Source organism: Gorilla gorilla, chromosome 17 (assembly GCF_029281585.2).
Source record: "Gorilla gorilla gorilla isolate KB3781 chromosome 17, NHGRI_mGorGor1-v2.1_pri, whole genome shotgun sequence".
Lineage (NCBI taxonomy): Eukaryota > Metazoa > Chordata > Mammalia > Primates > Hominidae > Gorilla > Gorilla gorilla.
This window is the reverse complement of record NC_073241.2, coordinates 51,658,367-51,672,003: the sequence shown is the minus strand read 5'-3', so window position 1 is coordinate 51,672,003 and position 13,637 is coordinate 51,658,367. Positions and strand designations below refer to the sequence as shown.

Genomic DNA, 13,637 nt, shown 5'->3' with positions numbered 1-13,637 from the left:
GCCACAGTTTTTTTCTGTGGTGTCTGCTGGGAAAGATCAGTTCATGCCTAAGAGTTTTCTGTCTTGCTAGCCTGCCCCTCTTATGGGCTTTTGACCAGAGAGACAGGCTTTCCCTGCTCTGTGTCTATGGCATTTACTGGTTGCCCACTTCTTTAGCATCTCGTCTTTGGGACAAAAATAAAACCCACGGAACTCACCGCCATATTGTTTCTTGGGTTTTGAGATCTCTAGCTGGTCTACCTTCTTCTCTCCACTGTTCAGTCTTCTCATGTTGTTTTATATCTACTGTCCAAGGTTTTTAGCTGTACTTAGCAGGAGAAATGGGGGAAATACTTCTACTTCATCTTTCCAGAAGTAGAATGCATACCCTATTGTTCTAATTTGCTTTTTTTAATTAGTGAAGTTGAGTATCATTTTATCTGTTCACTGGACATTTTATTTCCCTCCTCTAGAATTGCCTGTCTCTTCGTATATACTTTTGTCTACTGTTTCTACTCAATTAACTATATTTTTATTAATGATTTGTAGTTCTTTTGTTTTTTCTTTTGAGACAAAGTCTCGCTCTGTTGCCCAGGCTGGAGTGCAGTGGTGCAATCTCAGCTGACTGCAACCTCCACCTCCCAGGTTCAAGAGATTCTCCTGCCTCAGCCTCTTGGGTAGCTGGGATTACAAGCGTCCACCACCACACCTGGCTCATTTTTGTAATTTTAGTAGAGTCGGGGATTCACCATGTTGGTCAGGCTGGCCTTGAACTCCTGACTTCAAGTGATCCTCTTGCCTTGGCCTCCCAAGGTGCTGGGATTATAGACATGAGCCACCACACCCAGCCTAGTTCTTTATATATTCTGAATATTATTCCTTTGTCAATTTATATGTTGCATGTATTTTCCAAATCTGTTACTTATTTTGCTTATAACGGTTTTGTCACCCAGAGGCCTTTAAATTCTAATGCAGTCAGCTTGTTGTCTTTTAATAATGAAAATATAAGAACTATACAAATATGCGGGCGGAAGATGGCAAAGGGAGCTGGTGCTTGTGCAAGTTGTTGAGGTGTGCTCTGTGGAATGATCGCTATCACAGACACTGTCAAGCAGGAGGTTGCCCTGGCTGTGCACATGCTGCAAAGCATGCGTGTGGACATGATTCTGATCACGGGGGACAACCGGAAGACAGTCAGAGCCATTGCCACCCAGGTTGGCATCAACAAAGTCTTTGCAGAGGTGTTGCCTTCGCACAAGGTGGCCAAGGTTCAGGAGCTTCTGAATGAAGGGAAGAAAGTCGCCATGGTGGGGGCGGGGTCAATGATTCCCCGGTCTTGGCCCAGGAAGACTTGGGCATTGCCACTGGCACTGGCACGGATGTGGTCATCGAGGCAGCCAAAGTCATCCTCATCAAAAATGATTTGCTGGATGTGGTGGCTAGCATTCATCTTTCCAAGATGACTGTCTAGAGAATACGCATCAAACTGGTCCTGGCGCTGATTTATAACCTAGAGGGGATACCCATCGCTGCAGGAGCAAGCTTTCCAGATGAGTTGAAGATATGTGCATGGGCGGGAGATGATGACTTACTGCAGGGCAAGGCATCATCCGTGTTGAAGGAGTGCCAGTGTTTCAGAAATGGACACAGAGCAGGTAAGTTTGATGGACAGGTAAGAGAATCACTCTCTATATGCCAGCACTGTTCTAAGTGCCTTGGATCTTCTGGGGATGAGATTAGCGTTTTTCAGTTGTACATGGGACAGTTGAGGCTCATGCTAGGGAGTGGTGAGCCCTTTCCTGGAAGAAGTTAATCTAAAAAGCATAATCTGTCTCATTTGGGAGGAGCTAAATAAATATCTCTTCAATGAAGCAAAGGCCAATCCAGAACTTTTACTTGCCCCAGAATTATATAGATCGGTTTCTCCTGACTTCTTTCCCAACCTTTACCTCTGTTGGTGTTCTAATAGTTTTAGTTTTCTATAATTTCTAATAGTTTTAGTTTTAGCATTCTGTATCTTGCTAATAGTTTTAGTTTTATGTTCTGCTTTTCTCTTGCTGTGGCAAGGGGAAGGAGTAAATCTAAGATTGTGCTTAATTGCAGTTGGTGAATTTGATCTCTGATTGAGCTCTCTTCTCTGGAATTCTGTTAAAAGATGAAATGTATCTTGTTCCCTGAGAGATGCCCTCAAATTTTGGATTAGTCCTTCATGCAAGCTGGGCCACCAAGCCATTGCTTCTTTTGGGGACAACCTGCCCTCACTTTGAAAAAATATCCTGGCTCACATGCCTCCCCTAGCAGTTAATGCCACTCCAGTCTCTGCTTGAATGTAATAAAATAAAAGAAAAGTAACTATTTGGGACATGAGGTGCCCTTATTGTACACTGGGGCTTCCTATACATTTTCCATCTTCCCTTGAACCACCACTATCCTCAGCTACTTCATGCTGCTGTTCTGTTAAAGCCCTATTTGCTAGTGGAAAAATTTAACTCCTGGTGATTTTTTTTATACTAGGCCTCTTGCCTTCCTTCCAGTGAGAGAAAAATAGAATGGTAAGCCTAGTGGTTTCTTCCTTCACTGTTGAATACTATTTATCCAAGGTATCAAGGAGAAACTTCTAATCAGAAAAGACATGTATTATTTTCACAACTGGGTAGCATATCTCACTCCCAGAATGGAAGTTAGGTGGGGATTGCAAGATTAAGGAGATTTTTCTGGATTTCTGTCTATGTATCATATCCACAGAACTCTTTCTGGAGGAATTTTATGTTGAGCCAGGCATCCATTTCCACAGTCTTCCATTTCTAGATACTTCCAAAGTTATAGCACTGTTCCTAAATCATTTATTGGCTTTATTTATTAATTTATTGTTCACTTCATTTCATTAGGTTCAGTATGAAACAGGTATTGTCATCTCTTTGTGTCTACTTTGCCATCTTTCCCCAGAATAGGCCTGAATGAGATTGAAAACGTTACTTCAATTCCTTGTGTCTGACATTGCTTGTTTGTAACTAAGAAAAATAATGTTTGCTTTTGTTGAATGACTACTAATTTTTTCCATGAACCTAATAAACTAAAAAGAAAGTTGAAATAATAAAGAGTGAATAAGTATAAAAATCCATGTTGAGTCAATCTTCCTTCAGAAACTTTTTCCTCAAACTCTCTTACCAAATTTGAGGTAACACATTACCTGTGAACCGGGTTGCCAATCCTCGCCAATCGTTAATTTTCTTTTCCTTTCTTCCCTCCCTCTTTCTTTCTTTCCTTCTATGTCTCTCTCTTTCTTTTTTCAGGGGAAGTATCTCTGCATGGAGATCTCACTTCTAAAGGTGTGGAGGGATAACAGGGTGACTTTCACTAAGATACAGTTGACTTAAACCAACTGAGCTGCCTGATCTTACTAACATTCTGCATCCATTCTCTCCTCTGCAGTTTTAAAATAGCAGCCTGTGTCCACTGTATCCTTATCAAGTCCCATTCCTTCCCCCGGTTGACTTCTACTAGTCCTGAAGCTACCAGTTAAAATATCATTTGATGATTTCTCTGGGAAGCCTGTCTTACTCTCCAAGACTGGATGAGGTGCCTCCCATGTGAATCCTCTCCCATAACATACTGTCTCTACCCTTATCTGCAGTGATCAGCCTGTATGGTGATGAACTATATCTTTTTATTTCCTGTTGGATAGTAAGCCAGAAGGGCACGGACTAAGCACCCAGTTCAGTCCTTTGCACATCATTGCCCTTCAATGAATATGTGTTTCATGACTAAATTTTTTAAAACTTAATAATATTTCCAGAGTTTTTAAGGCATTTTGAAGCTCAAAATAGTGGTCAAGTTGGTTCTCATCACCTCATCTTTTGTGGTTTATTGAAAGGAGTGCATACATGCTCTCAATTCACAAACGTATGATTGTGTGGACCAAATTTTTAACAGAATTTGGCAAAACACCAGAGCTAGGTTACATTCTTAAGCAGCTGAGCAGCCACAGGTTTCATCACACTATTATTAATGGCTTTATTTTCCCATCACTGTTGCACCATTATGCCCTTTGCAGAATTAATCAAAGGCACAATCTCTGCCCTGAGGCTTTGGATTTTATCATTCCACTGCCTGAAGTCATCCATCTGAGAAGCCAGGTAATACACTCCTACCTCTGAAGGGTGTTGAACATCAATTAAGTAATGCTCAGCTGTCTTCAATACGAAGATTGCATTCAAATGAACATGTCCCTCATCTGTTCTATTAATAATTACACCCCATGTTTGAGCGAGGTGGCTAAGACCACAGAGCATTCGGATTTGCAAGGATTTTGCATGCAGTGCAAAGCTTGTTGTCTCTTAATGTAAAGTGTCAATAGGAGGCATTAAAATGTCAGCACCTTTTCAGGAATTTTGCTCATGAAAACGACTGCAAAAGAGTCCTCTGAATACATCACTGTAGACCAAGTTATAGTCTAAGCATTAGATCAGCTAGGAGCCTCCAGAGAGTTCCTGAAGTGTGAGGAACAAGTGTTTTAAATGGTGGGGTGACATGGTGGGAGGGGGTCCTGGGAGAATCTGAATTTGCCGGACACTTCCATCCCCCAACTTGGCAGTCGATCAACTTGACACTTCCCGGCTCTAATTTTCTTCCTCCTCATTTTTATTTCACGGCATTCCCAATTATGCAGCTGCCAGGAAAGGAAGCAATGGAATTTCAATATAGAAAAGACTAGGCCACTTCTTTTCGGACTAGACACTTATGCACAAAGAGCCAGTGGGTCACATCTTCTGCTGGTTCGGAGATGCTTCCAGGACAACCAAGCAAGGTCGAGCGACAACATCAGCCTCTTTGGCTTCGCTCTTTCCTCAGCAGCCACACGATTTCTCAGCTGCCCAGGGGATCATCTATAATAGGCCATTTTATTTGGTAAATGTTTCCCTACTTACTGAAGACTGTTCATTATTAATGACCAGAAAGGGAACTCCTGCCTCCCATGGCAGAAGTTGATACATTTGCTTTGTATAATTGCTGTGTATAGTTAGCCATGTGGTTGTGCAGCTGAAATAAATTGCCTTCTTCCCATAAGAGCCTCCCTGAGTGTCACGGGAGAGCTAGAAGGAAGCTGGCCACAGAGACTAATCTCTTCGCTAACGCCGTAGACGATTCCAGAAGCTGAAGACAGATGGCAAGTTTGAGATGAATAGCATTTTTTAATGGCTTCAAAATAGCTCTGTCTGTAAACAGCTTTTCTGAATGACAGCACGTAGTACAATTTAATTTATCTATTGCTGCTGTTGTTAGATCTTCTGAGAACTTTCCCCCAGTCCCTCTATTAGAACAAACACTAATCTCACTTCAAAGGGGGAAAATCTAGAATGGTAGGAGGCAGGTGGAACGAAAGGGTAAGAAGAATTTCAACCTACAAATAAATGACAGGTATCCTCCAAACAGTGTCTTGTAGCCTGGAACTTGAAGAAAGTAACTCTGTGTTGAGATTTAAGAGCAGAAGTTGAACTCTGAACTCTGAAATGAAATAGGCCCAAAGACTAGGAGAAAAGGTCATGATAAGACAGCACACCTTGGTCTGTTTCTGATTAGTAAGAATTCACATCCCACCAATGAGATTAATCCTTCGTCATTCATGTAATTGGTTTGGGAAATGCTACTATGGGCGAGAACACGGGTATTCTTTATAGGCTAGCAGGGGAAAAAATGAGTATAAAAGGTAATCGGAGGCAGGCATGGTGGCTCATACTTGTAATCTCAGCACTTTGGGAGGCCAAGGCAGGTGGATCACTTGAGGTCAGGAGTTTGAGACTAGCTGGGGCAACATGGTGAAACCCCGTCCCTGCTGAAAAAAAATACAAAAAAATTAGCTGGTCATGGTGGTGCGCCTGTAGTCTCAGCTACTCAGGAGGTTAAGGCACAAGAAGCGCTTGAATCCAGGAGGTAGAGGTTGCAGTGAGCTGAGATCATGCCACTGCACTCCAGCCTGGGTGACAGACAGAGACTCTGTCTCAGAAAAAAAAAAAAAAGGAGTCAGTGCTAATAATTAAGTGAAGAAATAAGTTCGTACCTCTAATTTCCAATTTCCAATTTCTACAAATGTCTATTAAAACGGCATGTTTCCCATAAGAAGCCACTTTAAAGGGGCATAGTAGAGTAGTTAATAGAAAATGCTAGCATTTCTTACAAAGTAGTAGATGTAATAAGCCTGAAATTAAGAGTGAGAATTAAACAGAGGGGAAGTTCAGTAGGAATAATGATTTTATGTTCAATAAAAATAGTCACAAACCAGTTACAGAAAAAGACCATGGTCAGACATTTTCCTTCTGTTCTGATATTGGAGGTGAAATGATGTAAAATCTGCTCTTTCTTATTCTGTATTGCATCATTCTTTCAAAACACACACAAGTGCTAGCAGTTGGTGACTACTTGAAATTTATGCTTGTTTTAATAAAGCATTATAGTTGCATTGGAATGATGCTCTCAGTCTCTGAAATCTGAAATAAACCTGGCTTGTTTTCCCATATTGTTCATTCAACTTTACAGATATTTATTAATTGCCTGCAATGTCCAAAGCATTTGTAACAATGACCACACTTTACAAGCCCCAAAGTGGGTCAACAGTACTTATTTGCATAGTAGGATGAAATATTTAAAATTGAGACTGTCTCCAAAATTCAAACTAAAAGCTTGGTGCCAAGAGCTGAAAGGAAAAATAAGAAAATTACTCAAAAGTTTATGTGCAGAGGAATTAAATGCACACACACACAATATTCAGTTGCTGCAAAAGTAATTGAGGTTTTTACTATTAAAAATAGTGGATGGCAAAGTAAGGCAGGTGACTCAAGAAGGCACAACCAGCACTGTGTGGCCATCATGTATCCAGAGTCCCAGGTCCACCACTTGCTGCTCTTGTGACTCTGAGCAGGTCCTGGGACCCCTGTGAAGCCTGGTTTGGAGAGAACACTATCCAGTCAACAGGTGTATTGTGGGGAACCTGGAACTGTGTCTGTCACATAAGAGCTCGTCTAAAAAAAAGTTTTAAGTACCCTGTGGATTCAAAAGAGGAAGTCGCATTAGCCTGGGGAAAGCTAAACAGGAAAGGATCCATTCTTCTTTGAAGGTGGTACATGAGAGCTCTGAGGAGTAAGTTTTCTGTGGCTTGAGGCTATGCTGGGGAGCTAGGAACTTTGTCTGTCTAGAGAAGGGAAAGAATCAGTAAAGCTTCCAATGCTCCTACACCATTAGCAGTTCTGGGGACAAGCACCTGCACAGTGGAGGAAATTAGTTGGGAAGCTAAAGAGAAGAGAGCCAAGAACAAAAGTTTGGGCAATGCTGACATTTAAAGGAGGAAGTATAGGCAGCAAAGATGGAGAGAAAGTGGTCTGAGAATTTGGAGGAAAACCAGAAGTGACAGTGTCACAGGAGCCAAGCGACGAAAGAGTGCCAAAACGGAGCAGTGGTGTCCAAAGCTTCAGCGAGATGGACGGGAAGGAAAACCAAGAGGAGGTCAATGAGTTCAGCAGTTATGGGGTCAATGGTAGTATGGTGGTCTGTGACAGTAACCCTATAATGACTTCACCATGGTACTAGACGTGTGTCTCTTAAAGAGGTTGGGTTCATTATGTTGTATTCTGAAGGCCACGCCAATTCAGGCCATGGATCAAGGCCTTACTCATGTCTCTCAGGAACAGGGTGGACATTAGGATGTCAGGAAAGCTGGATTTTCTGTGAAGACATTCCTACTCAAAAGGTAAGCAGGAGGCAAATCTCTCTGGGTCTCACTTTCTTGAATCTGGACTTCCAGAGTTTAAAAAGAACTTGAAGAAGCTCCAACAGAGGAGGAAAGATGTTCTCTGCCACAGGGAACTGGGCAGGGAAGCATCCTCATACTGAATGCTGTAGGAGAAAGCCCTACTTTGTTGGATGGTATATTCGTCCATTCTCACATGGCTAATAAGGACATACCCAAGACTGGGTAATTTATAAAGGAAAGAGGGTTAATGGACTCACAGTTCCACATGGCTGGGGAGGCCTCACAATCATGGCAGAAGGCAAAGGAGGAGCAAAGTCACATCTTACATGGCAGCAGTCAAGAGAGAGTGTATGCAAGGGGAACTGCCCTTTATAAAGCCATTAGATCTCATGAAACTTTTTCACTATCATGAGAACATCATGAGAAAAACCTACCCCCATAGTTCAATTACCTCCCACTGGGTCCCTCCCATGACACGTGAGGATTATGGGAGCTACAATTCAAGATGAGATTTGGGTGAGGACACAGCCAAACCATATCAAGTGGATAATTTGGTTTCAGGTTGTTTCTTCAATTTGTTTAACCCAAATCTTCGGTCTCATTTAAAGGGTTCTGACTGGTCTTAGTTGTGCCGGAAGGGAATTAACAAAAAGTGTTGTCTGGCCTCAAGTAGACTGAGGTGTTAAAGAGGGCACAGCTCCTCTTGAGGCCCATGTGGGGATGACACCCTCTAGGACAGGAAACCAGAGTCCAGGGGAGGCTAGAAACAGGAGAAACCAACAATCAGAGGCACACGGTTTAGAGATGAAGAGAAGGTGAGAGGCAGCAACAACTTTATTCCTTCCTCCCTGAATCAACGCTTATGCACACTGCAGATGAGGAAAAGCGTGGGGAGTAATTAGGGCTGTGGGTTTATCATGGAGTAAGGCACTGCTGCTACTTGCAAGGAACCTAAGAAAGTAACAGGGTTTAGAGACACCCTTGGGTGCCTGGAGAAGTGGCATGTTTGTAAACAGGGCAGAGGGTTCTGTAAGTGAGTGAGGGGGAGCATACAAGACATGGAGAGGCTGGGGGAGGTGCTGGGAGAAGTGAGGTCCAAGGCTTAGGTGGGTGGTCACCCTTGCAGATTCCTGTTTTGCAGCAGAAGGAGACACACACACAAGGAATATCAGTGATTTTTGAGGAAGAGAAAGGAGAAGCAGTGAAAATCGGATGGCAGTGGCCCTTTATGCAAAATAGAAAGTGAGATCTGTGGAGGGCAGGGCCAGGGTGGAGAGCTGTGAGCGCAGTTTGGAAAAGTAGGAAGGAAAGGGGTGCCACGAAGTCCTGAAGGCTGCTGTTTGCAGGAGCACGTTGCTCATCGCCAGGTGACAGCCACCAGAACTACAGGTGCCAGACCTTCAAGGGAAGACATCAAGGCCTCCAGCACACCTGCTGGCTGAGCTAGCTTAAACTCACGAGGGGCAACTGCCATCAGGTTGTGGCCTTGGAAACCATGTTGAGCTGCAAGAGAGAGTGATGTGACCATGCCAAGAAAAGCTCACTGGTCCTTGGCACTTGCCAGTCACTCCCTGGACTGCCTCTCAGGTGCTTCTCTGCCTAACATACTCCTACTCAACCATGAAATCTCAGGCAGAGCTAGTCTTCCTTTTCTGCTGCACTCCCATTTGTAGTTGTATATCCTGCCATTTTGCAAGATTGAACCTGTGTGTTCCACCCCTAGACTGTAAGCTCCCTGGGAGAGCATGTTAAAAATGCAGAATCTCAGACCCCTCCCCAGACCTAGAGTCAGAATCTGCATTGTAACAAGATCCTCAGCTGATTCAGGTGCACATTCAGAATTGAGAAGCCCTGATATCAGTGGTAAATAACTCATATAGGTAATGTACTATTATGGAAGATGCAGTCTGGCATTTTTCTATTTTATTCTATTTCATGTTTTATTATTATTATTATTATTATACCTTAAGTTCTGGGGTACACGTGCAGAATGTGCAGGTTTGTTACATAGGTATACATGTGCCACGGTGGTTTGCTGCACCCATCAACCCGTCATCTACATTAGGTATTTCTCCTAATGCTATCCCTCCCCTAGCCCCCCACCCCCCGACATGCCCCAGTGTGTGACGTACCCCTCCCTGTGTCCATGTGTTCTCATTGTTCAACTCCCACTTATGAGTGTTCAGTTTGGTTTTCTGTTGTTGTGTTAGTTTGCCAAGAATGATGGTTTCCAGCTTCATCCATGTCCTTGCAAAGGTTTGCTGGAGGTCCACTCCAGACCCTGTTTGCCTGAATATCACCAGTAGAGGCTGCAGAACAGCAAAGATTGCTGTCTGTTCCTTCCTCTGGAAGCTTCGTCGAAGAGGGGCACCCACCAGATGCCAGCCGGAGCTCTCCTGTGTGAGGTGTCTGTCGGCCCCTACTGGGAGGTATCTTCCAGTCAGGATCCACGGGGATCAGGGACTCACTTGAGGAGGCAGTGTGTCCCTTATCAGAGCTCGAATGCTGAGCTGGAAGATCTGCTGCTCTCTTCAGAGCTGTCAGACAGGGACGTTTAAGTCAGCTGAAGCTGCGCCCACAACTGCCCCTTCCCTCAGGTACTCTGTTCCAGGGAGATGGGGGTTTTATCTATAAGCCCCTAACTGGGGTTGCTGCCTTTTTTTCAGAGATGCCCTGCCCAGAGAGGAGGAATCTAGAGAGGGAGTCTGGCCGCAGAGGCCTTGCTGAGCTGTGGTGGGCTCCGCCCAGTTTAAACTTCCTGGCAGCTTTGTTTTCTCTGTTTCATGTTTTTAAAATGCTGGTCCTGACCCACTACATTTAAATGACATTAGTTCATTTACTTTTCAGAGCTTGAGCTATGGATTATAAAGCTTCCTTCAACCCTTTTAGTGCTTCTCTGACCTCTCAAATCACCCCTAACGGCAAGAGACAGTAACTGTGTTGTCCCAGGTGCCTGAGGCATAAGGAGCAACTGCTGAAAGTTTGAAAATTTATTTCAGGTGTTTTTTTGTTTTGAAATATCATACAAATTATGCAAACAATTCTTATTTATGATATCTGCTTGCTTTGGTGTAAGAACATGGGTTTTGTGCAAAATTTCAAACACATAAGCACAGAGAAAATAGTAGAGTGAATCCTCTTTTAGTCATCACCTGGCTCTAAAAATTATCAACATTCTGTCATTTGCTTTCATCTTTCTGCTCCTTCTAACACACCAGACACATAGAGATGAAACATATGCACACTTATTTTTACTAGAGTATTTTAAAGCAACTCCTAGACAACATGCCACTTTACCTCAATATTTGCTGATAGGCAAATACTCTTTTTTCAACTATAACTCAGTATTGTTATCACACCTAGCAAAATTACCAATAAATCTTTAATATCATCTTTTTCCCAATTAGTTTTCAATTTTCCCTAGTTGTCTTGAAAATATCTTTTGATGGCTGGATTGCTTGAATGAGGATCCTAAAAATATCCACATATTTGCATGTGGTTGATATATCCTTTAAGGGAGTTCCCCCCTTTTCCTCTTTATTTTTAATGTCATTTATTTGTGGAAGAAACTGAGTAATCTTTCCTACATAACTTCTTTTGTTACGTATTTAGCTAATTGCATCCTCATGGTGTCATTTAACATGTTCCTCCATCCTTCATATTTTCTTAACCTGGTAGATAGGGGTCTTGGCAGGTGGTACCTTGTACTTTCTGTTGCATGCCACCAGGATGCACATACTGGGTGCTTATCCCACTTTGTGGGAGTGGAGTTAAGGTTGGCCGGTGTTTAGGAGGGGTTCAGGTGGTGTCAGTCTGATCCATCAATTATAAAGTTCCCATCAACATTTCACCCAATGGTGTTAGTAGCTGCTGAAGAAAGATTGTTTCCTGGGACCATTATCTCACAGGGGTGACAAATGATGATTTGCTAATTGTTATTTCTTTTACTAGCTATTAGATAGATAGATAGATAGATAGATAGGTAAACTTTCTCTTGTTAGTTATTTGATTACTCTGAAATACTCCCCCCAAAAACAATATTAATGTTAGAATTCTTTCCCATTATTTACCAGTTTTCAGAATAAATATATCCCTCTCAAGAACCCTCTGAGAGAAATGTTATTTATAGCCCCATTTTATTTTACAGACAGGGAAACTGAGACAGTGAAAGATTACATGAATTTTTCAATATCACAAGGCTATTGGAGGACAGAACAAAAATTCAAGTTTTAGTCAAACTGACTCCAGAGTCTCTTTAGATAACTTTCTCAACCTTCTACTTCATGTGTATAAATATATTAATATGTTAATATAATATAGAATCATGAGCAGGAATTACTTTCTTCCTTAAGAAAAGTTATCCTATTGACTTAGAAATACCTCTTCCCAATGTGATATCACATCATACCTGTTAGAATGGCTATTAACAAAAAACAAAAGGCAATAAGTGTTGGTGAGGATAGACCAACAGTATACACTGTTGATGGGAATGCAAAATGGTGTAGTCTCTATGGAAAATAGTATGGAAAAAAATTTAAAATCAAAATAGAATTACTATATGACTTAGCAATTCCTCTTATAGATATTTATCCAAAAGAGTTGAAATCAGGATCTCAAAAAGATAGGAGCACTCCTGTGTTCACTGCAGCATTATTTATAATAGCCAATATGTGGAAATGAACTAAATGCCCATCGGTGAATGAATGGATAAAGAAAATATGGCATATATTTACAATGGAATATTATTCAGTCCTAAAAAAGAAGGAGATTCTACAACAGGGAATAACATAAGTGAATCTTGAGGACATTATGCTAAGTGAAATAGGCCAGTCACAGATGGGCAGGTATGGCATGATTCCATGTACATGAAGTATCTAAAGTAGTCAAACTCATTGAAGCAAAAAATAGAATGTTGGTTGTCAGGGGTTGTGGGGGTAAGGGAATTGGGTGTTGTTAGTCAATGGGTGTGAAATTTCAGTTATGCAAGATGAGTAAGTTCTAGAGATTTACTGTACAACGTTGTGCCTGTAGATAACACCACCATAAAGTACACTTAAAAATCCATTAAGAGGTTTGATCTCATGTTAAGTAATTTTTCCACAACAAAATTTTTAAAAGAAGAATAAATACCATTACGTAAAGGAAAACCTCAGTGGAAGGATAAATGTAAAGAACTATTTGTTTTCATCAAGCTTTGGAAAAGTGTCAAATGCATTGTTACTGATATTAATGGAACATCTGTACTAATGAATCAGGAGGAGTTACCACTACTATCAACTGTAAGCTGATGGCTTTTTCAGATGATATCTGATTAACTGGTATTACATCAACAAACCCCTCCCCCAGACTTCCACATAACAAGCTAAAGATTGTCTGGAGAAGTTAACAACCAGAATAAGCACAGGGATTATCAACTGAAATACAGATAGTTGGAGGCTGAGTAGAGATTAGAAGGTGGTATACAGCCTTCTGTACACACACCACAAATGCCTAGAGTGGTGGCAGATAGTCAATTAGAAAAGAGTTTGCCATGGTTCTTGAGGAGTCAATTCAAAACTAGTGTCAGGTGCTTCAGAAGAGGTTCTAGGTCATAGAATTAGACAGAGATCATTGGCAGTCATTTTGTAATTCTTGTAAGCTTACCTGGTATACCGGAGTTTTTTTGTAGACAACTAATAACAAGAAAGATGTGGTGAAGTTGGAGGGAAGCCAGAGGTCAACAAAAACAACAAAGGTAAATGGGAATGCTAAAAATGCTCTCTGTTCACAAAAGGGTGAGAAAACACTTTGGATATCTGGGGACTATAAAACCCAAGGAATGGAAGAAACTATGTTAGTTTGGAATACAAAAATACTGCTAGATGCAGAAAAGCGTCTACACTTTGGTTCCTATCTGCATTTCCTTGTGTATTTC

The 13,637-nt window shown here is 41.7% G+C and overlaps 1 pseudogene; it reads left to right on the top strand.

The window, feature by feature from the left end:
* Positions 1–1,022: 1,022 nt before the first annotated feature.
* Positions 1,023–5,137, top strand: LOC101127859 (copper-transporting ATPase 2-like; annotated as a pseudogene).
* Positions 5,138–13,637: the final 8,500 nt, after the last annotated feature.